The sequence below is a fragment of the Nannospalax galili genome, unplaced genomic scaffold (assembly GCF_000622305.1).
Source record: "Nannospalax galili isolate Female #2095 unplaced genomic scaffold, S.galili_v1.0 scaffold351, whole genome shotgun sequence".
Lineage (NCBI taxonomy): Eukaryota > Metazoa > Chordata > Mammalia > Rodentia > Spalacidae > Nannospalax > Nannospalax galili.
Window position 1 is genome coordinate 2,033,080 of NW_008330327.1, and position 26,836 is coordinate 2,059,915.

Consider the following 26,836-nt stretch of genomic DNA (forward strand, 5'->3'; position numbering starts at 1 on the left):
AAAATTTACATCCAATTTTGAAAGAGATGTATCCTTGCTCTGGAAATTGTTACTGAATATGTTAAAGCTGTAATGAAATGCTTCTTAAAAAAAAAGATACTTATCTTTTATTCTGAAGCCTAAGTGTAAATTAAATGATGACGTTGTAAGTGGTATAGTTCCATGGATTCCATCATGAGTGACTTGAGTGCCAACATTTCTAAGTTGTCTGATGTAAATAAGTCCATCAACCCTTACTATATCGTGTTCACAGGTGAGGACATAGGTTAAGGGCAAACCGTGTAACTGGGAGTCATTGGCTAACAAAGGCGATAACCTACTATCTATTAGTACTGGGTAGGAAGTGCTTAGTTTTCCATGAACTGGTTCAGTGTAAACATGGCTCTTTTTGTACTTCTCAGGAAGGAAAACACTCCAGTTAACAAACTTGAACAGATGTCTTGAGTTCTGAGGCATGTGCTGGTTGCTCTGCACGGCCTGGGGAAGTGCTTAGTCCTCAGTCATAACTGTTCATTGAGATAACTGGGCCACGTTCGCACTGCCGAGAAGGCATGGAGGCATCGACATACTGCAGGCCAGGGTACATCAAAGCTCGGGCCTTAATTTTATCCTTGAATTCTGGATCATTCTGTAGCTGAAATGAATATTGCTAAATATTAATCATTGTTAATGAGCCAATGGCTTTCAAACTACAGGAACTGTGAGGTTTATTTAAACACTTGCAGCAAAAAAAACCTTTTTTTTTTTTTTGCAAGGTTTCCCATAGCCCCTGCTGGCTTGGAACTCACTCACTATGTAGACCAGGCTGGCCTCAATCTCACAGTGACCCTCCTGGCAAATAAACCTAAGTGAAATAATATCTAATGCTTATCCTCATAATCTTGTACTTTGTTTCACAGTGATGAAAGTATGTCGTTTTCTTTCATCAGTGTAGAAATGGTGCATACTCTCAAGCCCACTCTCTTGCCTACACATATTTATTTACTTAGGACAATTAAACAGAAATATAATTCTGCATTTCCTAGTGAAGAAGATGAGATTATTGTGTTTAAGGCTATTCTTTATTGTTTTCATTTTTTAAATATTTATTTATTTATTCAGTTTTTTAAAATAGTCCCATTGTCACTATGTAGACAAGACTGACATCAATCTTGCAGAGATCCAACTGCCTCTGCCTCCCAAGGAATTATGTTACATTATAGGCATGCACTACCATGCCCACCATTAAGTTATTTATTTTTATTTTATGTGTATGAATGTTAGGCCAGCGTATATGTGCACCCATGTCATGCAGTGCCTGCAGAGAACAGAAGAAGGCATTCGATCCCCCCCTGGAACTGACAGTTGTTAGCTACCATATGAGTACTGGGATTGGAACCCAAGTCTTCTGCAAGAACAGCCAGTGCTCTTAACTGCTGAGTCATCTCTCCAGCCCCTATTGATTTGATTTTTAAAAATTAGAATATAAAATAGCAACATTCCTCCACCCCATTCTTTCCTCATCTCCTTTTTCTCTGTCCTTGATTAAACATTTCCACACCTGCTATCTCCACTTCATTATCTGATCACTGACTCTCACTTAGGCCTCCATTTCTCCTCTCCTTTGTCTCTTTCTTGTTTGTTTCCTGGCCTCTACACACACTGATGCCCACATAAATATAAGTATATAGACAGAAACTAGAAGCTGGGATCCACATACGAAGAAGAAAATGTGATATCATTTTTTCTTCTTGAGCCTGGATTACTATCCAATTTCCTGAAATTTCTTAAAGATATCATTTTATGAAGCACCTGGCTAGCTGATTTGAGTTTGTCAGATACCACCATGCCCATCCCCCTGCTTTGTGCATCTCTAAACCAGCTGCTTCAGAGCTCAGGCCTTCTCTTCTAGCTAGTAAGAATCAGCTCATCCTGTTCCCATCAGCTTTCCTTGGGCCTTGGCCTCATCTCACTGTGGATACCAGAGAGTACCTGACTAGTTTGGAGGGATATCCAGATCCCATCTGCTGAGTCACCGTTGCCCTGCTTTGAACCCAGCCCCAGTTGCTTGTCTCCATGGTGCACACCTTTTTGCTTAGCTAGTTAGAACCAGCCTAGCTGATACCTCTCATCTCCACTTGGGCCAGGGCATCTTCAGCCTCCTGGAGAGCTCCTGACTACCCTGCCTGGATTCATCTGGTCCCTCCATAAAAAAAAATCAAAGGAGAGTACCTAACCAACTAACTATTCACACCCGATCAGAAAGCAAACAATCTAAATCAGCAAAATCAAAAGAATCAAACTTTCAATCAACAAAGCCAGGCTTGCATTTCATATCACACATACAAGGAACAAAAGAAATCCATATGCCTAGACCACAACAAAAAATACAAATAATATGGAGAACCAAAATCATATGTTCCCACCAAACCCCATCCATCCTATAGAAGTGCTCTACATTCAAAACTACTGAGAAAAATACCCATGACACAGAATTTAAAAGAACAGCCATGAACATTATCAAAAAATGCAGCCAATTAAAAAAACACAGACCACTCAAAGAACTCAAAGAGGACAGGGATAAACTCCTGACTGAAGTACAAGAAAATGCAAATATTTGGAAGAAAAAAATGACAAAGAAAATTCAGGATTTGAAAAGTGAACTCACATGAAAGAGATAGAAATATTGAGGAAAACTCACGCTGAATTGAAGATGGATTTAAAAGAACTCAAGAAGTCAATTTGAACTGACAAGAAAAAAGCTTCACCAAAAGAATAAATGAAATGGAAAACAGAATACCAAAAATGGAGGAAATGTGGAAAACTATGAAAAGATAAAATTTACACATTATAGGCCTAGAAGAAGAAGACTCCTAGGTCAACAGCATTGACTAGAACTTCAACAGGTTTATAGAAGAAAATGTCCTTAAATTAAGGGAAGACATACCCACAAAGGTATAACTATCACACAGAACACAAAATAGACAGGACCAGAAGAGAAACTTCCCATGGAATAGCGTAGTAAAAACATTAGTGTGCAGAACAAAGAGAGGGTGCTGAAACCTGCAAGGGAAAAACAAGCACATGTAAAGGAAATCCCACCAGAATTACAGCTGACTCTGCAGACAAGATCAGGCACATTCAGGGTGGTATGGCTGTAGACAAAGCTGACTTTTCAGTGCAAACTATAAAAGTCAGAAGAGCTGGAAGAAAAATATTCCAAGTTTTAAATGATCCTAGATGCTTTGCCAGGATACTTTACCCATAAAAATGTCTATCATAGTAGAATGGGAAAGAAAATCTTCTGTGATATGAACAGGTTAGAAGAATTCATGTCCACAAAACCATCCCTACAGAGAATACTCAAAGCAATACAAAGGACTGAAGAAAGGAATGACCATACAAAAAGAAAACAAATGAAGTCATAAATAAGAAAATGAAATAGAACCAAGAACACAAACAGAAATTAAAATGATAGTGACCAACACACATATTTCAATAATAACTTTAAATATCAATGTTTTCAAATCCCCAGCCAAAAGGCACAGACTAGTTGAATAGATTAAGAAACGAAATCCATCTTTTTGTTGTCTGCAAGAAGCTCAACTCACTTTCAAGGTTAGAAATTGCCTCAGCGTGAAAGAACAGCAAAAATATATTCCAAGAAAATGGCACTTAGAAGTAAGCAGGTGTTGCAATTCTAATATCTGACAAAATAGAATTAAAATTAAAATTAAACAGGAGAGGTTTTTTTAAAGGACACTTCATTCTGATCAAGGAAACAATTGGCCAAGAAGATATTGCAATAATGAATATACATGCACCAAATTCTGGTGCACCCAATTTCATTAAGAAAGTACTACAGGACTTCAAGACACAGATTAAGCCCAACTCAGTAGTAGTAGGTGACTTCAGTATCCCTCTGTCTCCAATAGACAGGTCAATTGGACAAAGAATAAACATAGAGACATCTGAATAAAATGATATCATACACCCAGAATATTCCACCCAAGCAACAAATTATACATTCTACTCAGCATCCCATGGAGGTTTCTCTAAAATTGACCATACATACTGGGGCACAAAACAAACCTCAAAAAGTGCAGAAAAATTGAAAAAGTGCCATGCATTGTATCAGACCACAATGCAATAAAGCTTAAAGCAATATCAAAAGAAACTCTAGTAACTACATGAAGTCATGTAAATTAAACAACATACTATTACATGATGAATGGATCAAAGAAGAAATCAAGAAATAAATAAAAGTACTCCTAGTAGTAGATAAAAATGATAATACAACACAACAAAACATCTGGGACACAATAATAACAGTCCTAAGAATGAAATTTATAGCTCTAAGGACATACATGAACAAGTCAAAAATAGCACAAATAAATGACTTAATGGCACAACTCAAGAATCTGCAAAGGCGAGAACAAAACAAAACCCAGGAGACAAGAAAAAATACCAAAAATCAGAGCAGAAATCAATGGTATAGAAACAAAGAAAATAATAAAAAGAATCAATTGATCTGAGAGCTGGTTCTTTAAAAGATAAACAAGATAAACAGACCCTTTGCACAGTTAACCAAAAGAAAGAAAAAGCAAACCAAAACCAGCAAAATCAAAGACAAGAGAGAAACACCACAACAGACACTAAAGAGATCCAGAATATTATAAGGGAATATGTAAAAGCCTATACTCTATTAGATTTGAAAACATTTCAAAATGAACGAATTTCTAAATTCATTGAAACCACCAAGTTAAACCACAAAGAGATCAACAACTTAAACAGAAATATTTTAAATAGAAAATAAGGAATTTGGGGGTTGGAGAGATAGTTCAGCAGTTGAGAACACTGGCTGTTCTTGCAGAAGACCGGGGTTCGAATCCCAGCACCAACATGGCAACTAACAACTGTCTGTAACTCCAGTTCCAGGGGATCTGACAGCCTCTTCTGTCCTCTGTGGGCATTGTCCAATACGGATGGACTTACCCACATGCAGGTAATACATGCATATCCATAAAATAAAAATAGTAAATAAAATATTTTTAAAAAGAAAATAAGGAATTCAAACCAGTAATACAAAACCTCCCAACTGAAAAAAAAGCCTAAGGCACAGGTGGATTCACAGCAGAATTTTACCAGTCCTTCAAAGATCTCCAACCAATACCACTTAAATTATTTAAAAGGATAAAAGCAGAGGGAAAACTCCCAAACTCCTTCTATGATGCCAGTATTATTCTAATACCAAAACCAGGCAAGGATACAACAAAAAGAAGAAGGTATAGGGCCATATCCCTAATCAACATAGACGCAACGATTCTCAAGAAAATACTCTCAAATAGCATACAAACAAGTATCAAAAAGATCATACACCATCATCAATTTGGTTTTATTCCAGAGATGCAGGATGACTCAATATAAGTAAGTCATTATACTTAATAAATCAAATGGAATTATAGACAAAAATCACATGATCATCTCAATAGACACAGAAAAGGCCTTTGACATGATCCAGCATGCATTAATGATAAAGGTCCTAGAGGAACATACCTCAACGTAATTAAAGCTATATAGAATAAACACATAGCCAACATCATTCTAAATGGAAAAAAACTTGAAGAATTCTCATTAAAATAAAGACCCAGACAAGGCTATCCATTAACCACACTGCTTTTCAGTATAATGCTTAAAACTCTAGCTAGAGCAATGAGACAAGAGAAGGAAATTAAAGAGGTACTAATTGAAAAAAAAAGGTCAAATTATCCTTATTTGCAGGTTACATATTATATATGAGAGATCTCAAAAATTACACCAAAAAATTTCTAAAAATAATCAACAATTTCAGTAAAGTGGCAGTTTACAAAATCATTCTACAAAAATCCATAGTCTTTGTATATACAAATAATAAGCAATCTTAGAAAGAGTTCAAGGAAATACATTCGTTCACAGTAGCTTAAAAAATTATCTAGAGTTGAACCTAACCAAAAACATTAAAAAAATTTTAAAACATTAATGAAGCTGGGCATGGTGGCACATACCTTTAATCCAAGCACTGGGGAGGCAGAGGTAGGTAGGTAGATCAAGGCCAACATGGTCTATGTAGCAAGTTCCAGGACAGCTGGTGCTAAAGAGAGACCCTGTCTCAAAAAGAACAATAACAACAACAACAAAACATTAATGAAAACTTTAAACTCTTTAAACAAAGAGCTTGAGGAAGACTCAAGAAGATGTAAAGACCTCCCGTGCTCACAGATTTCAGAATCAATATAGTAAAAATGACCATCTTACTAAGGCAATTTACATATTTAGCGCAATCTCAATAAAACCCCCATGACATTATTCAAAGAAATACAAAAATCCATCCTAAAATTCACATGGAAACACAAAAGACCCCAGGTAGCCAAAGAAATCTTAAGCACAAAGAGCAATACCAGAGGATTGCCATACCATACTTCAATCTATGTTACAGAGCTATAGTCATTAAAAACAGCATAGCATCCGCACAAAAATGGATTTATATATCAATAGAACAAAACAGAAGACTCATACATGAGTGGATGCAATTACAGCCACTGATATTTGACAAAAGTGCCCAGAAGGCACCTGTAAGAAAGAGTATCTTCAACAAATGTTGCTGGCAATATTGACTCCACATGTACAAGAATGAAATTAGACCCATAGCTATCATCCTGCACAAAAGCCAACTTCAAATGTGTCAAAGACCTCAAAACCCTGAAACTGTTAGAAGAATACATAGGCAGTACCCCACAAGCTATAGGTGCAGGAAAGACTTTGTTTTCTTTAAATTTTATTTGTCATTTTTATTTTATGTGTATGCATGTATTGCCTGCATGTAGGTAAGTGCACCCATGTCATGCAATGCCAGTGGAGGTCAGAAGAGGCTGTCGGATCCCCTGGGACTGGAGTTATTGACAGTTGTTAGCTGCCATGTGGGTGCTGGGATTTGAACCCAGGTCTTCTGCAAGAACAACCACTGTTCTTAACCACTGAGCCTTTGCTCCAGTCCCAAGAAAGGACTTTCTAAATAGGAAGTCAGTCACTCAGGAATTAAGGTCACCAGTCAACAAATTTAACCTCATTAAGTTAGTACATCTGGACAACATTAAACTAATACTTCTTTACATCAAAGGAAACAATCAATCGAGTGAAGAGGAAGCCTACAGAGTGGAAGAAAATCTTTACCAGCCATTCATCCAGCATAAGACTAATATCCAGAACATACAAAGAATTCAGATAACAAAGAACAAGAAAAAATATGATCCAGTTTAAAAAATGGGCTATGGATCCGAACAGAGAGCTCTCAAAAGAAGAAATAACAATGGTTAAGAAACACATTAAAAGGTGTTCAACATCCTTACAGATTAGAGAAATACAAATCAAAGCTACTTCAGGGGCTTGAGAGATGACTCAGTGATTAAGAGCACTGGTGGCTCTTGCAGAGTACCAGTGTTCTTTTCCAGTATCCACATGGTGGATAACAATCGTCTGTAACTCCAGTTCTAGGAGATTCAGAACACTCTTCTGACATCCTCAGGTATTTTGTGACATGGGTGCACTAACATATATGCTGGTAATATATTCATACACATAGAAAAATCTGCTTCAGGATTTCATCTAACCCCAGTCAGAATGGCTAACATTAAGAGGAAAAATGACTCCAAATTCTAGTGTGTATGCAAGAAAGGGGAACCCACATCCACTGTTGGTGGCATTGCTAACTGATGCAACCACTGTGGAAATCACTACAGAGAATTCTTAAAACACTAAAAACAAATCTGCCATTCCTTGACATTTACCCAATGGACTCATCTTACTACAGAGATATTTACACAGCCATATTTGTGTCGGGTTACTTAAATTACAACCTACTTAATGAAAGGCTATGGCAAATAGTCATAAATTCTCATCTGTTCTATTGTAATTAAAGTCATGTGCCTGAATATAAATGAAAATATTATGCTGTGAATGTTATTCTTTAAAATCCTCTTCTATGTTCATATTATCTCAAGTATCTACATTCTGAAGCTTTGTAACATATATAATGACAAATTTTGTAAACTGGAATAGTTGGACAAGACTGCTATCTATATCAATGAGCATAGGAAATGAATAACTATTTTCGATGAGTTGATTTTCTTTAAGTATAATCCTTTCTGCACTTCTCAGGAAGTAAATTACTCTAGTGAATAAACTTAAAGATATTTTATTTCCATAAGTTTTTGTTGGACCTTTTTCCTATTTTTTGCTGAAATGTTTCTTCCTTAGTCAATGAGTTTGATTGATAAGTTACTTGGCAGATATGAGTTGTGCTCATTTTCAAAAGCAAATGAAATTTCACTTAGAAAAACAATAGTACATAGTTACTTTCTTCTTGAGAGAAGATACAGAGTGGACTTGGAAATAAGTGAAGTAAAATATGAAAAGTGCTTAGTTAATGCCTATGAGTTTGAATGGAGGGAAACTGCATTTAGAATGCACTTTCCAGAGAGTGCATGTTCATATTTTGCAAGGAGACAAGGAGAATTTCACACTTGTCTCTTTTTGGTTCCTTTGACCTTCGTAGAATGCAGGAGGAAATCTGGAATTACTCTCCCAATGATGTATTTTTTTAGAGGAACACAGACTATCAAGGCCAAGTTGTGCTTGACCCAAGGGCCTAGGATGTGTGCACTCACGATGACCAAGAATTAACATGGCTGAGACGAAAGATAAGTAGTGTTTAGATAGTGTGAGAAATCAGAGGGAAATGTCTTACTGAAAAACATACATACAATAAACATATGAGTGCTGAAGGCCATATAACTGAAAGCACAGTGCCATGCTAGAGAAACCTCCCTTCGAGTTGTTGGTCAGGGTAATTCAAGATACTCCCAAAATGACTCATGTTATTGCTACAGCCCTTAATTGCCCCCCAGACTTGAAGGTAAGACCCTATTGTGGAAGTCATGTCACACTTCAGACACAGGAGTTGGAGTAATCGAGATGGACCTGACCTGGAAGCCTCTTCCCTGAAGATTAGCTCTCATGGTATCAGAGGATACTATACAAGCTGCCAAGGGAGAAATAAAGCAACGGTCCTACCCAGCTGTAAAGTCTTAAAAAAACAATGGTTTATTCTGTAAACTATCACTGTTGCTGCAGTAGTGACACTTTTATCTTGGGGAGAATTAAGGCTTGCTTAATGGGAGGGAACTCAAGTGTGGTATTGTAAATATAGCCATATACACATGGGTGAAGAGGTCATAGATTTCTAGAGGAAAAATATACTTTTGCCACATCCTTAGACAAACATAATTTCTTTCTTTAATCTAAATATGCATCTCATAGACAAATGTACCTTGTGCCCCTCATGAAAGGAGTTTTCTTTTTTGCAACAGATGGAGACTATTAGAATTCCAGAACTAGTCAAATGCAGAGAATAAGTGTCTGTCCAACACATAACCCTAAGTGACACACCTTCAGTGTAACCTCTACACACAGGATGAATGCATCTCTCAGTGCTCACAAGACAAGTTCCTTGTGTAGCAGATGGTAATAATATAGAGACCCACAACATGATACTACAGAGTGCTTATCCTTGAATAGGACAGCTATTTCAAACCTCTGCCTCCCAAGGCTCAGGGGTCATTGCACATTGCAAAAGAAGTGGCAGAAAGATTGTAAGAGCCAGAGGGGTTGGATGACCACAAGGAAACAGAGTCTTCAGACACTTGGTCAGCCACTCATATAAACTCACAACAATGATGACAGCATACACAAGTCCTATGCAAGCTCAAACCAGAAAAATTTCCAGCATAGACATTGGAAAAGTGGGTAAGAAACCCCATTCCAACCTAAGGAAATTTTGGCAATTGATGGCTGCTGGGAGGGGAGAGATCATGCGATACAGGGATGGGGTTCTTGGTGGGCCCAGTGGACAGACCCAAACAGAAGGACATTTTGGGGTGGGGATACAAATCAGGCTGTATAAGCCATATTATATATATGTATATTAAATTGAGTGGAGAGCAGTGAGGGGAGGTACAGATATGGGAAGAAATCTAAGTACCATTAAACTACATTGTATAAAATTGCAAAAATTCAGTGAAAATCAAATTTAAAAATATTTTATTTTTATTAAAGTGCATGCAGCTTTCTTGAGCTACTAGAATTCTACTTATAAAGTCCTTACCTATACCTGTATATTGAAGTCTTTTGTCTACTTTTTCCTCTAGCTGTTTCACAGTTTCAGGACTGATGTGGAAGTCCTTCATATATTTGGAAATGATTTTGTGCAACATAAGAAGTATCTAGTTTCATTCTTCTACATGAATATTGGTGTTTCCCAGCACCATGTGTTAAAGAGATTGCCTTTTCTCCACTGAGCATTTTCGACATCTTTAGCAATAATCGGGTGGCTGGGGCTACGTTGGCTTATACATTGATCTTCCGTTCTATTGCTCCACATACTTGTTTTGGTGTCAGTACCATAATGTAACTAGAAATCAAGGTGATATCTTCTTATTTTTCCCTCTCAGGATTTCCCTCTTTAGATACCTAAGGTCTTTTTTGCTTCTTTATGAAATTCAAGATTGTTTTGCTTCTATTTATGTGAAGAATGGAACTGGAATTTGATCAGGATTGCACCAAATCTATAGATTGGTTTTTGTAAGATGGCCATTTTCACAATATCGATTCGATTCATGAGCTCAGGAATACCTTCCGCCTTCTAGGGTCTTCATTTCTCTCCTGAGTGTTCTAACGCTTTCATTGTGGAGGTCTTTAACCTGTTCCAAGGTATTTTATTTCACCTTTTCAGCATTATGTGAAAGTCATTATTTCCATGATTTTATTTCCAATGCTTTTTCTTAGCGGTGTATAAGAAGGCTGCTGATTTTCATGTGTTAATTTCATATCCTGTCATTTTGCTGCACACTTTTATATTGTCCCAAAAGTTCTCTAGTAGAGTCTTTAGGGTTTCTTATTATAGAATCATACCATTTGCAGACAAAGATACTTTGAATTCTTTCCTGTTTATAGTCCTCCATGGCTTCTCTTGTCTTAGTGCTCTAAAACTTCCAGGACCATATTGAATAAGAGTGGCAAAAGTAGACAACATTGTCTTATTCCTGATTTCAGTGGGATTGTTATGTTTTTTCTGTTTACTATAATGTTGGCTTTGCTTCCTTGTAGATAGCCTTTATTATGTTGAGATGTGATCCTTCTACTCCTAGTTTCTTCAACATTGTTATCATGAAAGGAAAGTAAGTTTTGTCAAAAGACTCTATAATTATTGAGATAATTATGTGATTACTTCTTTTGCTTTTATTTATATTTTATTTATTAATTTTGTACATGTGTACGTGTGAGTGTACGTGTGTGACAGCACATGTGTAGAAGTCAGAGGAACACTCTCAAACTTATTTTACAAAGTTGGTATCATCCTGATACCAAAGCTAGATAAGACACAAAAACTAAAGAAAATTATAGAGAAACATACTTGTTCCTACAATGAACCTTGGTTATTAAAGAGAGTATGGATTAGTGTATTATATAAGTGCTTTAAAATTCACAGAGGAGAGATTAGCATGCAGGGAAGCAGAGAAGCAGTGATGTGGAGCCACACAGAGCACTGAGAGAAGAACGGAGCCTCCTGGAAATGGTACAAATGGTGTGTGCTCTTCCCTTCCTGACAACCTGAATGCAAGACAAAGATCGAGAATGTCACTGCTCTGAAAATGAAATACAAGGTTGGAGCAAGAAATGAGATATGGAACACCATGACACTACCCTTGCTATTTGAGCAAAACTGAAATTGTTCAATTAAAACTTTTCAGGATATAATGGAATAATGTTACATTCAACACATGCCCTTTTCATCCTGAACTTTTCAAAGCTTTAGAGTTATAACAAATGAACATTGTGAAATTCAACCTTTATATATATATATATATAAAATCACAGTCACAAGCTGCTTCCTAGTAACGCAACTCGGTCTTATTCTATAATGATTTCTACTGGGTTTTCATCATTAAGTTTGTGTCATAAAAACTTTGTTCACTAATGCAAAGATGAATGGGTGTGGCAGGAACAGCCAAGGGCATGCAGCCAGACCTGCTTCTAGAAGGTTCACATACCTGGTTAACAGTTTAGCAGCTATAGTTTTGAAATTCTCAGTACTTTTCTTATAATTAGTACTATATAACTGAACTCTGATAGAACAACAGATGATCAAGATGAGCAGAGGCGGTGACAAGTGCAATCCAGCATCATGTTCAGTTTCATTTTCTTTGAGGTTTCTTTTGCAGGCAAAGCTTGTGGATGAGCCAGAATTCTGTGCCTGTGCTCCAGATCAGCATGTGCGTAGCTAAATAAGCAAGGCAATGAATTTGCTTCCCAGGCAAATTCACTGAGTTGACCAGTGAACCCCATTGCACCCTTTCCTCTTCATGATACCTCTCTCTGCTGGCCATGTACAGTGAAAATCAGGACAATGAGAAAGATGGGGGATCTCAGTTCCTTTTACACTCAATCCTTCCATATTCAACAGTTAGGTCAAATAGGGTGCTTGGTAGCATGTGTGCACACCACCAGTGAGATTATCCATGCTCAATCCTACACGTCCGTAATACGTCACAGATACCAACTCTTCTGTATGTAAGTCGAGTGTATGTATACTTGTGTTTTAGAAGGAGACTCTCCAGAAGCTCGTAGAATAGCTAGCTTCGCAAATAGTCACATTCACCAAGAAACCCTGTCTCAAACACAATAGAGGGCAAGGGCTGACACCCAAGGTTGGCCTCTGACCACCACATGTGTGCTGTGGTACAGGTAAACTCACACTCACACATATAAACATACACACATTACACTTACATCTCACACTTCTTTTTCTTCTGAAAAAGAAGAGTTTCAGGAAATGTAGTGACAAATATTAATTATATTTTTATTAATAATATAGCCAATGAAAAGATATTAACTTTCCTAAAGATATTTAAGTTTTAGCAGGCAAACAATTGGCTTGGCACCGCTTTTGTTTAAAGACAGATGGACAGAATCTTAAAAGGTTTAGAATGCAAACAAATATAAAAATATCAGAGAAAAATAACAAGAACTGAACACATTACATCTATAAACTACTAAAGTATATCAAATGTCATACTGTAACACAGAAATTTGAATGCATAAAGAAATTTAGAAGTATAACAAACAAAATATACTTATATATTAAGCAGTGTCATCTTACATTTCTAAAACCAAAATTTAATAGCGATAGAAGAAATAATGAAAAAATATGTAAAGCAAATTTACTGGTAACGAAATACACGTTCATTTATATTATAGTGGAAAAATGTTTCTTTATACAAAAAAATAAGGTCTTTGCAAATGTGATTATGTGCACCCTGTGGAAATTTACATTTCCAGTGTCTACAAAAAATGCTCATCTAGTAAACAATGTCTTCAGCCTTAAATGCCATTAAGTTTTTCACATCCGAAAACAACTATCTTCTAGCAGTAATACAACTGTGAAAGAAATTTGATACCTCAAGAATGAATAAAATGTCTTGCCGGGCGTGGTGGTGCATGCCTTTAATCCCAGCACTCTGTGAGACAGAGGCAGGCGGATCTCCGTGAGTTCAAGGTTGGTCTACATAGTGAGTTCCAGGACAGCTGGGGCTACAGGGAGACCCTGTCTCAAAAAAGACCAAAAAAAAAAAAAAAAAAAAAACCCCAAAATAAGAGATTACATATCTTTTGAACTCCTGTCAATGTATCTTTTGTTTTTCTTTCAGGAAACCACTTCTGGCTTTAGAGGTTACTTCATTAAAGCAAATCATTCTATTCATCTCAGAGTTGGTGAAGTGACATCCCCATCAAACAGAATATTATGATATTAATTTCACTAAAATCTTTGAGAATCCTGCGAGTTTATAGTAGTTGGTATATTAAAAATTTGTTATCGATTTTATAATAATAAACAGAAAGCAATCTTAAAATTGAAATAACTAGTCAAAGGAGAAAAGCCATACATTTTGTTTTGTTTTGTTTTGTTTTTAATATTTTGTTTATTATTATTTTTTATTTTTTTATGTGCATGCGTGTATTTTCTGCATGTAGGTAAGTGCACCCATGTAGTGCAATGCCCGCAGAAGTCAGAAGAGCCTGTTGGATCCCCTGGGATTGGAGTTATGGACAGTTGCTAGCTTCCCTGTGGGATTCAAACCCAGGTCCTCTGCAAGAACAATTAGTGTTCTTAACCACTGAGCCATCTCTCCAGCCCAAAGCCATACATTTTGTAATCAACTGAAAAGAACTAAAAATATTCAATAAAACTCAATAAAAACTTACAAACTTTTTAGACACATTTACTTTATAAATAGAGGTCAGTTTGTCTGTTTTTACAATGAAAAGGCTATCACTACTTACACTAATTTTGTTCTGTAAAAATGGCTCGGAAGTTATGAAGTATATTTTTAATTTGTTTTGCTTCTCAAATATATTATCTATTGACTACGGTTTATTGAGTTACACAAAGAGTTTTAACAATTTCTCTTTTTCTCCCAGTGGTGATTCTTCTCTTAATATATAAGCAAACATGAGGCTCAAATGCTATTGATGACCTTCTACTAAGTACAGCACATTGTGCTTGTTATCCCTCATTGTCAACATCATTGGATTTAGGATCACCTAGGGTACTGAAGCAAATCTCTGACTATGTCTGTGAGGGCATTCCAGAAGGAATTAACTAAGGGGTAAAGACACATTCTGAACATGGGTGGTACCACGCTATGGGCCCAGGGATTCGGTAGAATTTACTGGAGAAAGGAAAAATGGAGCTGAATACCAGTAATCACCCCTCTCTGGTTTCTTTTCTGGAAAGATGCAAGCAAGGAGCCTTGGAGCCCTGATGCCACAGCGATAAGCTCCTCCCACAGCCATGCCTTCCCTGCCATCATGGAGTATAGCTCATCAATCAAAAGCTAAATAGCTGTTACTTCTTTTAAGTTGCTTTCTTAACAAGAAAAGTAACTAATACAGACATTAATTATTATAATGTCAATTTCTTAACAGATTTACATTCAGATAACTAACAGCAATGAAGATCAAAACCTACCATATTAAATGGTAGTTCCTAGACACAGCATTTTTTCTTAAAATTAGCAGAACAAGTTCAGCATGCAAATGGACACCTGTAATCTCAGATAGTTAGGTGACTGAAGCAAGAGACTGAAAGAACAAGATCTATCTAGGCTACAGAATAAGTTCAAGTTCAAAATGACCTTGTCTCAAAAAAAAGGTTAGAAAGGGTATAAGGGACTTGGGGATCCATAACTAAGTAGTAGAGCACTGTCTATCATACATGAGATACACAAGACCTTGGGTTAAATCCCCATTACCCCAGTTCTATATATAATACATACTACAGATATGACTATATGTAATATGTGTAGATATGCAAATATGATATATGATCATAAAAGCTTCATTTAGCATTGTAAAATCAGAGTCAATTCTACAGGTGAAATAATGGAAAAAGACACACACTGCTTCATGTTATATTACACAGCTTTAAGTATAACACCATTTAAAGAACAAGATTAAAAAAGTGTTTCTTTTATGTTAGAATTATGATATTCATGGTTCAAACATATATAACACATACAACCTATCAGTTGAGTCACTGCTGCTGCCAAAAAAAAATGCCAGAGCTGTCTCCTGAAATACAGATGCGAGTGGGATCCACGCCATATTTTGCAAGAATTTTATTCTGGAGAAAGAACTGGACTGCAAAAATACAATCTTCAAGGGAAACAGATACTGGAGAGCAAATCTGTGGCTTTTGAGGAAAATAAATGTAAAACAAGCAACAAAACTCATGATTAAACTTACATATCCAAGTGTCTCTCAATTTTACCAACAGATCCCCAGAAAAAAAAAAACATTGTTCTTACTTTGAATCTTTAATTTCATCAGTTATTCCTGTGCTTAATAATAATTTCTGTTTAAAATAAGTAGATTCTACTTTAATGTGTTCCAAGTGCGGGTTCTACAGTGAGGATGAGGCCGTTGAGGATTGTCTTAACCCTCATAAAGTCTGTAGGATACACCAAGTTTTCAATGAAAAGTTATTAATAAGTAGACCTATTATCAACAACTCCGAAAGAGGGAATCAATTCCTAGCGTTTTGGAGTTGTTGACCAGAGAGCTCCCATAGCTCCTCAAACAATTCTGCCTACCCACCAGAACAGGATGGCAAGTCCCTATTGCTGCAGAACAAATAAGGAAATCAAGCCAGTACTGACCTTGTAGCTCCATCTCTGTTGGCTAGCTTTCATAGGACTAGAAGGTGCTATGCATGTTACTGTCAGAGAAAGGTAATCATCAGCCTTACCCAGATGTGAACCCTGTGAGCTAACTGGCTTGACAAAACATGCCCAATAGTGCAATTGTGGCATGAATATTGTGGGGGTAACCAACCACCTTTTTAATTGGCCATAAGGCTTGCTTTAAAACAGGAAGTCCATACCTGACACTGTTATTAGGGCAAGAACTTGTGCCTAGACAAATATTAGGCCATAGTGGAGCACCTACTAGTGTCATTATGCTAAATAGACATAATATTAAACTGACTCACAATGACTTCTTATTATTCTCACAGATTACTATAGCCTTCAACTTCACCAGAGAAGATTCTTAGTAAAGCAGATTGTAATTACCACAGAGACGCACAAATTGTCAATGTGCAGAAATTAAGAGACTGTGGAGCACTCAGCCCTAAATTGAACACCTATGTAGCATCTTCTCCTCCAAAGGCTCAGGGATCATAGCTGAAGGGAGACAGAAAGCTTGTAAGAGCCAGAGGTCGTAAATGAACACAAGGAAACTTTGTTGTCGGAACACCACCGGGTAGTTGTATATCTGAACCCACAGTACTTCCAACAGTATGTACAAGTCTTGTGCAAACCCAAGTCAGACAGGGGACCATCATGGATGGGGAGGTAGGCAAGAAGTCCCAGCCCTAGCTGAGGACCTATTGACAAGTGATAAATGCTTGGAGATGGAGAATCAGTTTTCCCATTGGTTTGAAATCTGGTAGATTGACCAGACCCCAAGTCACAGACCCACAATCAGGAGCACTTGAGAAGCATGGATTGCAATCAGTAGGTCTTTTAAAAACATTTAAACATGAATAAATAAAAAGAAAAGAACAGATAATAATGGAGGACATGAAATCTGGAGCAGGGAGTATTGGAGAGGGACTAGAGAGGCAGAGATGGGGTCCGAACATGACCAAATTGCATTGTATAAAATTCTGGGGTCAACAAAATTTTTTTTAAAGAATACCTACCAATTTTCAAAACAGAAAATCTGAGAGTAAGTTACTGGCAGATGTCTTCAGTTAGAATTTACTTAGATCAAAATTCTATAAAATTGTAGTTTCATATTATAAGCAAGCAATGAGAATTTTAGAAGTATAGAATGCCCCCAATGGTCTACTTTTCTGGTAGATTGTTGAAAATTTAGGCAAAAGTCATGAGATACTAACATTATGATTGAAAAAATGTTCTGAAACATTCAAATGTTCCCAACATTGGTTACCTAATATTACTGGACCCAAGAATAACTTACATTGCTTTTAATTATCAACTCAGATAAAATCTATCATCCCAACCATATAATGGTTATACTTTCTGGTAACAGCACTTTGGGATTAAACTAGGTCGTTATGAAACCTAGGTTTTATATACCTAGAAGTACCACATGTCTTGGCAAAGATGCTTACATTTTGTGTGTCTCATAGTTGTCTACAATGGTAGAGACTGATGCACAATTGGGCCTTTTGAGGACACATTGATATCATAATGTTAAATATAAATTAATATAAATCAAAAACTCTAGGCAAAGATCCAGCCATTTGAGGGTTGTGTGACTTGCTGTGTAAATCAAGCCCATACTGTGGGAGCAATGACCACAATAACAAGAGTGTCATTCTCTTACTCTACGACCACGACAACAGCATCAAGTTTGTTTGCTGTTCATCTGCTCAGGGAATCATAAAGCAGCAATTCTGAAATGAAAAAAGACGTATAAAACAGCGCCCCGTGACTAACAAACAATGGAAATCCACTTATGCTATACATTGTGATAGACATGTAGACTGTGATTCATTGATGGAAATCTGTAATCCCTACTTCTCTTACCCACAGAGGAACATTCTGTCAGAAATAATAAGAGTTTCCTAGTCTTCCACCCACTAAATTGTCCCTAAGCCAAACCAGAATGGCAAAATCCAGTTGGTCACAATAGGATAAGCTTGTTGCAACTTGCTGGCCTTCTTGGGTTCTAAAAGAACACTTCCTCCATGTTCAACATGATGCTCAAGTCCAAGGATGCCATTCACTAAGAACGGTTCCCATACATCATGTTTTGCTGCTTCCTGGGCCAGTTTCATCAGGAGGAGGCCTATAGCTGAGCAACACTAATAGAAACTACACTAGTCAGTATCTATAACTCAAGGTGACCCATTAGCTAAGGACATGGTCCCAAAGATTTATTAGCAAGAGATACATTGTTGTGACTGTGCTTGAATTCTAGATTTCTCAAGAGAAGTATATGACTTTAATCTCTACAACTCATTACCCCAGTATTCCATAAAACTCTGGCTAGAGAAAGTTTGAACTCTGGAATTAAGTTGAAGGTAGTATCATAGTCAACACTATAATTTTCATAAATACAGAGATCCACTATAGTTCAACTTTACAGGAGCTGCCTGTCAGAGACCTCAACTTTCCAATACAGGGCCTTATCTGATTGCAGAGATACTAAATGGTGTAATTAAAACAAAGTACTTTCTCTCCTTGCTGAATTCTCAGATACTTACATGAAGTCATATAAGAAACCTGACAGTAAACTTTATGACTTTCTCTCAAGAGAAATAACAATTTACATGTTGTATTACACTGGGGACCAGCATATTCCTGCCATTGTAATAAATTTAAGTATATACTGAATACAACTATTGCATACCTAAAAGAGATGGAAAGATTAAAATGGGTTGATAATAGTCTAATAAAAATCTTATTAAAAATATGATTTAAAAAATCTGATAAAAGTCTTATTAGCATCCAGTGTCAAAATTTTATTTTGGTCATTCAACATATACTAATTCATTTAAAAGGCACAAATTGGGGAATGGAGAGATGGTTCAGTGGTTAAGACTACTGACTGCTCTTGCAGAGAACTTGAGTTCAATTCCCAGCACCCACATGGAGGCTAACAGCCATCTGTAACTTCAGTTCCAGGGGATCCAAACCCTCTTCTGACCTCCACAGACTTGCATGATATGGGTGCACTTACACAAATGCAGGCAAAACACTCAGACACATAAAATAAAAAATAAAAAATAATTTTAAAAATAAAAGGCACAAATTGACATTCATCTTGTAAAAATATAAAAATACAATTACTGCTATCAAATGGAGAGAAGGAGAAAATGAGTTCACTGTAGTAAAAATGCTAGGCTGACAGTCATGACCATGCACAAGGATAAAAGATAATTTATTCTAGAATTGTTTTGTATTTGTTTTATATTAATGTTAGTGATTCAAATGAAGAGAGGAGATAGAGGAGGATTTAGAAACCTCTCAAGAAGTGTGTTTCATTGGAATTAAAGGAATAAAGACTCAGTAGGACAGTGGGCAGTAGTCATTTTCAAATTATACAGCTTGAAGAATAATTAAAAGGGGGGAAATCAGGCTCTACAGTGTATGGAAATGAAACTGAGAAAGGAAAACATGACAACGTAATAACTAGAAAGAGAGGCTGAGGTCAAGGGAACTCAAGGTAGAAGAAATAGTGAAGATTTGGGAGTCAACAGAGGGAACACTTGTGGATAGAACAAAGAAAAAGAAATATTAACACATCAGATGATGACATAGGAGAAAATATGATCCCAATGAGGTAGAGAGTCTAAGTTTGACCAAAGGTAAACATGTCTTTCTCGGGATGTACTTATAGAGAAGTGAATAAAGGATCAAAAGTTATTAATAAAGGATTAAACCAAGCTGTCAGTGAGTTTAAGACAGTGAGAGATTCCCTAAGGGAGAAGTGGAATAGGAGTAAAGAATGGGTGGATTAGGTCTTGGAAGGCACTGGGAGACTTGGAAAGAAAGTTAAATTTAGAAATACCATCATTTCTTACTACATAGGGGACAGCATCTATTAGTCATTGAGAGCCCGGAGGGAAGGCTCAGTAGGAGTGTGAGCATCTTAATACCCTTGTAGGGCTGCTAGGCCTATGTAGGCTGTTGTTTCACCCCTAGATTATAGTGCAGCTTTGAGAACATTCCTGAATCTCTTTGCTTCCTCAACACTAAAACTCTGATGATAAAACTCACCTAAGAATTTGCTTACTCACAAGAATAAAGACTGCTCAACTGAATGCAGTAACATGTTGTCTTATTTTGAAACATTCACAGGTCATGAAGCCAAAATAAGGGATATAATAATTAAGTTATAGGCTCTTTAAGAAAAGAGGTGATATCACCTCTTTCTTACATCTTCTAAGTACACAGCACAATAGCTCTTGCACTCTGCTGTGTATTGAGCCCATAAAACTCATAAATAGTCTAAAGTGATGTTGGGGAGTAGCCTGACTACCTGTATGTCAGTCTTACCTACTCCACTCACCTCCAAATATCAGACGGGAACAGAGATGCTTAAGGCAGGAAACGATTACTCTGTTCTATCCATCTTTTCACTTTGATGTTTAAGTATTGCACTGGATTCTAAGCCTCTCATTATTGGTGCATTATAACTCACTTATAGATTAACTGTATAATGGCTAGAAATTATGTCATTCTGACCCCACAATTAAAACACTTGGTACACTTAGTATTTTCTGTATCTGGAGTCAGGTACTCTGGAAACTTTAAGCTGAATTCCAAGTTTACTGTTTATACTTTCCACTCTATGCTATCAATATATTTAGTCATCAATAAAATTTTTCTAACAAAAATCTTATCTACATTTGATTATTTTATTAGCCAAAGTGTACATGAAGAAAAATGTGTTGATATCATGTACTAAATCTCTGCAAAGATACACACATATTCCCAAAATAAATACTCTATTGACAAATTTTCTAACAATTTTATATGCGTATATCAAATATTTATATATGGAGACTTGCTCAACCAGGACTCTGGTAATTCAGTTCCATCTCACTGCCTCCCTATCCCACTTCTCTCATCTATCCCCACCCACATCCCCTGCTGGCCTCTCTCACAGGTGGGGTCCAATTCCTTCACCTCAGTTCCCAGTACTAACTTCCTAAACCAGATTAAGTAAACACACTAGCATAGATCCCTAAATCCCACAAGGAGGTCACCTCACCACCAACTCCCCAGCCTCCCGATCAGGTAGACAGATTTGTTCAATCAGGACTCTGATCAGTGTACTACCCACCAATAACTTGAAATACCTACAAATTTGTCTTACATACCTAAACAAAAAGTAAATAGCTACATAAACAGTATTAACAAAACAAAAATTAAATTAAACAAAAGCAGAGTAGACGTTTCTGCTGAACACATAACCAACAAAGAACATCCATATGCCCAAAATGGCAACACAAAACACAAACAGTATGAAAAAAAACAGGGAAATATGTCCCCAACAAAACCCATGAGTCCCACAGAAGTGCACAGCATTGAGAACCACCCTGAAGAATCCCAGGACACAGAATTTAAAAGAATAATCATAAACATGATCAAAGAACTTCAAGAAAACACAGACAACTCAAAGAACTCAAAGAGGAAAGGCATAAACTTTTGACAGAAGCCCAAGAATATACAAATATGTGACAATGAAATATCAAAAAGAATTCATAACTTGAAAAGCAAATTTGCTAAAGAGATGGAAATAGTGAAGAAAACCAAAATGGAAATGAACACGGGACTGAAAAACTCAATAAACCAATTAGAAACAACAAGAGAAAGTCTCACATGCAGAATGAGTGAAATAGAAAGCAGAATATTAAGACTGAATGATAAAGTTGAAGATCTGGACTCCTTAAGCAAAGATTATGAAAAATTCAAAAAAACACAGGAAGGAATACTCAGGAAATATGGGACAACATGAAATGATCAAACCTACATATTGTAGGCATACAGGAAGGAGAAGACCAAACCAATGGCATTGAACAAATATTCAATAGGATTATAAAAGAAAACTTCCCTAAATTAAGGAAAGATACACCTATAGAGATTCAAGAAGCACGGAGAATGCCATTAAGACACAATCAGAACAGAAAGTCCCAATGGCATATCATAGTAAAACCATCAAGTGTACAGAACAAAAAGAGGGTACTGGAAGCTGCTAGAGAAGAACAAGTTACATATAAAGGAAAACCAGCAGAATTACAGCTGACATTTCAATACAAACTATGAAATCCAGAAGGTCCTGGAACAAAGTATTCCCAGTTCTAAACAACCATGGATGCCAACCCAAAATACTTTATCCAGCAAAATTATCTATCAAGGTTGAAGGGGAACAGAAAATTTTCCATGACACATGTAGGCTGAAAGAATTCATGTCTTCAAATCCAGCCACACAGAGAATATTTAAAGCAATACAAAAAACTGAAGAAAGGAATGAGTATAGCCAAGAGTATACAAAAAGAAAATAAAGTTATAACAATGGAAACACAAAATAGGGCCAAAAACAAAAAGAAATTAAAGTGGCAATATACAATACACAACTTTCAATAGTAACACTAAATATCAATGGTCTCAACTCCCTAGTCCAAAGACACAGTCTGGTGCAATGGATCAAGAATGGATCTTTCTGTTGTTTTCAAGAAGCTCATCTCACCTTCAAGGATACACACTATCAGGGTGAAAGGATGGAAAAACTATTCCAAACAAAGAGCCCTAAGAAACAAGCAGGAATTCCAATTTTAATATCTGACAAAATAGACTTCAAATTAAAACACATCAGGAGAGAAAAAGAAGGTTACTTCATCCTAATCAAAGGAACAATTGACCAAGAAGACATTACAATCATAAACATATATGCACCAAACTCTGGAGCACCAAATTTCATAAAATCAGTAGTCCAGGACTATAAAAGAGAGATTAACACCAACTCATAAATAGTACATGACTCTAATACCCCACTCTCTTCAAAAGACAGGTCAACTGGACAAAGAATAAACAGAGAGATATCTGAATTAAATAACATACTATATGAAATGGACCTAACAGATATATACAGAATATTCCACTCAACCACCAAAGAATACACTTTCTACTCAGCAGCTCATGCAAGTTATTCTAAAATCGACCACATTCTGGGACACAAAACAAATCCCAACAAATACAAAAAATGTGGCCTTCTATCAGACCACAGTGCAATAAAGCTTATAATCAACAGTGAAAGATGCTCTAGTAAATACACAAACTCATGGAGATTAAACAATATATTCCTGAATCATGAGTGGGGCATTTACACTGAAGGATATTTGGGCACAAACATCTGAATGAATAAGACTTAGAATGTATAGCAGAGTGAATAGGGTTCTGTAGGGGGATGGGAGAAGGCATAAATGGGGGAGGAGGTCTGGATTTGAGTGGGAAATGTACAAAAATTTAAAAGCTCAATAAAAAATTTATCTATAAAAAACAAAACAAAAATATTTATGAATGTATGAATTATATAGGTATTTTAATATTTGACACACATAAAAATGAACTTACTGCAATTTCCATCAAAAAGCCACCTCCAGGTATATAAATTACAGCTGGTCTCTGTCTTTCAGACTTCCTCTTGGGCAAGTACAGATGAGCAGGAATTTCACTAAAGTCTGTGTCAATCACTGTTATGTTTTCATCTGAAACTGGTTTTGTATGTAACGGTGTAGATAATATAAAAAGAAAATCTTCATATTTCATAAGACCTGTATTTTCAACTAATGTAGCCTATCAAAGCAAAACAAAAATTTTAAACATTAAACATTGTTAGTTTCAAAACAACAAAATTCACACAAAGAAGTAGTGGAAAAAAGAATAATAAACAATATGATAATACTGTAGATGTCTTATTGTGCATCTCTGAGGTGTGCATTATTGTTGATGAGATAGTAAGCTTAAGCAGACAGCCTTTGAAAATAGAAGTAATCTCATTTGATACCATTACTTTTTTGGCATATTTTAAATTGGTTTGTGTTGGGGAACCCAGCTGCTAGGGTTGGAGTCCTCCAAGTCCAGATAGCTCTAAGGGGCTCAGTGCCATATGGAAGGACTCCCCTTCTCAGCAGGGGGCCTCCTGCTCTCTTCCTGACTTACCTGGAAAGTGCCACCAAGCACAGATGCCTGACCTTATTTGGAACATGAACTTTGGCATAGTTACCTGGAGTAAAAACTACCCCCAGGTTTTTTCTATATCATAACCAGGCATTGCAAGGTAGTCAGAGGATAGGAGCCCACTGCCACATGTAAATAAAGCATACTATGAGCACCTATCAGCTGAGGCATTGGCTACTGCCTCCACACTGCATTTTCCCTAGTTTTCCCACTGAATAAACAGAGCTGTTTCACTGAATCTGGAGCTGTTTCACTGAGTCTGGAACTGTTTGCATCACTGAACCTGCCTCCCCAGAAGGGCTTTCTTCTGTCAGTGCTCACTGTCTGTCCTGACCCGACGTGTCGCTTCTGCTCCCTTTGTCCTCGTGGACCGGTGGCCAACGACCCACGAGGAGAGGGAGTGACCCCACAGGTCTGGTTTCATCTTTTTAAAAGATGTATTTATTTTATTTCTATGAGCATTTGTCTGCGTGCATGTATGTGTACCACATGTGTGCCTGATACTGTCAGTAGCCAGAAAAAAATGTTGGATCCCTTAGAACTGAAGGTACAAACTGTTGTGAGTCACCACGTGGGTGCTGGGAACCAAACTTGGATCCTCTTCAAAAGAGGCAAGTATTCTTAACCACTGAGTCATCTCTCCATCTCCCTGATTTCTTCTTAGTTGTAGTTTCATCTGAAAAACCAGCTGAGAAATTGTATGATTCTTTTCTTGTATGCATATTCTTTTATAATTTTTATTATGATTTTTATCTTACTTGTATGAGCATATTGCCTGCACATATGTAAGTGCACTGGTATCATGCAATGCCTGCAGTGGTCAGAAAAGGGCATCTGATTCCCCTGGAACTGGAGTTATAGGCAGTTGTTAGCTGCCATGTGGGTGTTGGAAACTGAACCCAGGTTCTCTGCAACAGGAGCCAGTGCCCTCAACTGCTGAGTCATCTCTCCAGCCCCATAAATGCATATTCTTAATATTTTCATTTCTTTTGTTGGACATTCAAATTAGTATAAAAATTTTAAAATCTCCTGGTTACTACATTATTAAAAATATAATTTCCCATTATTCAGCTACAAGTAGATTCTAGACTCTTCTTTAAAATCATTAGAAGCTGGGTGTGGTGGCATATGCCTGTAGTCCCAGCACTTCGGAGGCAGAGGCAGGCGGATCTCTGTGAGTTCAAGGCTAGCCTGGTCTACATAGTGTGGTCCAGGCCAGCTGGGGCTATGGGAAAACCTTGTTTCAAAAAAAACAAAAAAAAAAAATTCCTTGAATACAACTGGAAAAATTGATCACGGGGTAAAGACACTTGCTGCCAAGCCCAAGAACATGAAACTCCAAGTTCTCCTCTGACTTCCATATGCACACCAGGGCAAGCACACACATACTCCCTCACACACAAAAATAAATAAATGTTTAAAAAATTCAAATTTATATGTATTTTTTTTGGTCTTTTTGAGACAGGGTCTCCCTGTAGCCCCAGCTGTCCTGGAACTCACTATCTAGACCAGGCTAGCCTTGAACTCACAGAGATCTGCTTGTCTCTGCCTCCCAAGTGCTGGGACTAAAGGCGTGCGCCACCACGTCCAGCCCACTTTACGGTTTTTTAAAAGAATGATTCTGTAGTAAGTTCTCGGCCTAGCAAAGCAATAGAATTCTCCCGAGTTAGTGCTGTCAGAAGTTGTGATACCAACGCCCATCATTTACTGAGGCTGCTCTGTCCCAAGCACCATGCTGAACGTTTTTGAGAGTACGGCCTTACCCCGTGTAAGATGTGCTGTTAATGTCCTGCTGTGGAGACAAGGAAACTCAGTTTAACAGGGTGGAGACAGGCCAGGACAAGTTTGAACCAGCCCATGTGACTCAGGCTGTGGGCCGTCACACCACAGGGTCCCTGCCACCCAACCCAGCATCAGTGTGCTGCTGAGTTTACAGGTACCCCAGCGGGGTGACCTCAGGTGACAGAGGTGACCTCGGGTAGGGCGCAGCTCCACGTTCTTAGCTGAAGGAGGAAGGGTTAGAGAGGAGTGCTTCACTATGTACAGTGCTGTCTGGTAGAGGGGCCCTCAGTGAGCTTCCCCAGCCTGGTGGGTAGGACGTGCGCGGCTTCCGGCCACCACTGACCTGGCCGCGTGCAGACGCTGCCTCGTAACTGCTTATCTCTAAGTGGGAGCGGAGACTTGTCTGCCGCATGGGTCAGTGAGTTAAAATAAATGAAAGTAGTTGGCACCGAGTGGGTGTCCCAGTCATTTTAGACAGTCGCCAACCAGAGAGGTAACGAGCTGCTCGGAGTAACCAACTGTATCACTTCTCAGCACCCAATATCGAGATGGATTGCTCGTACTTTCTATGACTGCCCGGAAAAGAACTATGAGAGAACCATGGCCATCCTCCAGATCGAATCCGAGAAGACTGAGCTGCGGTAGGGAGTTGGGGGCGGGGTGGGGGGGGGGTCAAGGCGGGGGAAGAGGGGGGGGAGAACTGT

At 37.5% G+C, this 26,836-nt stretch overlaps 1 pseudogene; it reads right to left on the reverse strand.

Annotated features, from left to right (window-relative positions):
- Positions 1–84: 84 nt before the first annotated feature.
- Positions 85–26,836, reverse strand: part of LOC103743633 — a 40,887-nt pseudogene continuing 14,135 nt past the window's right edge.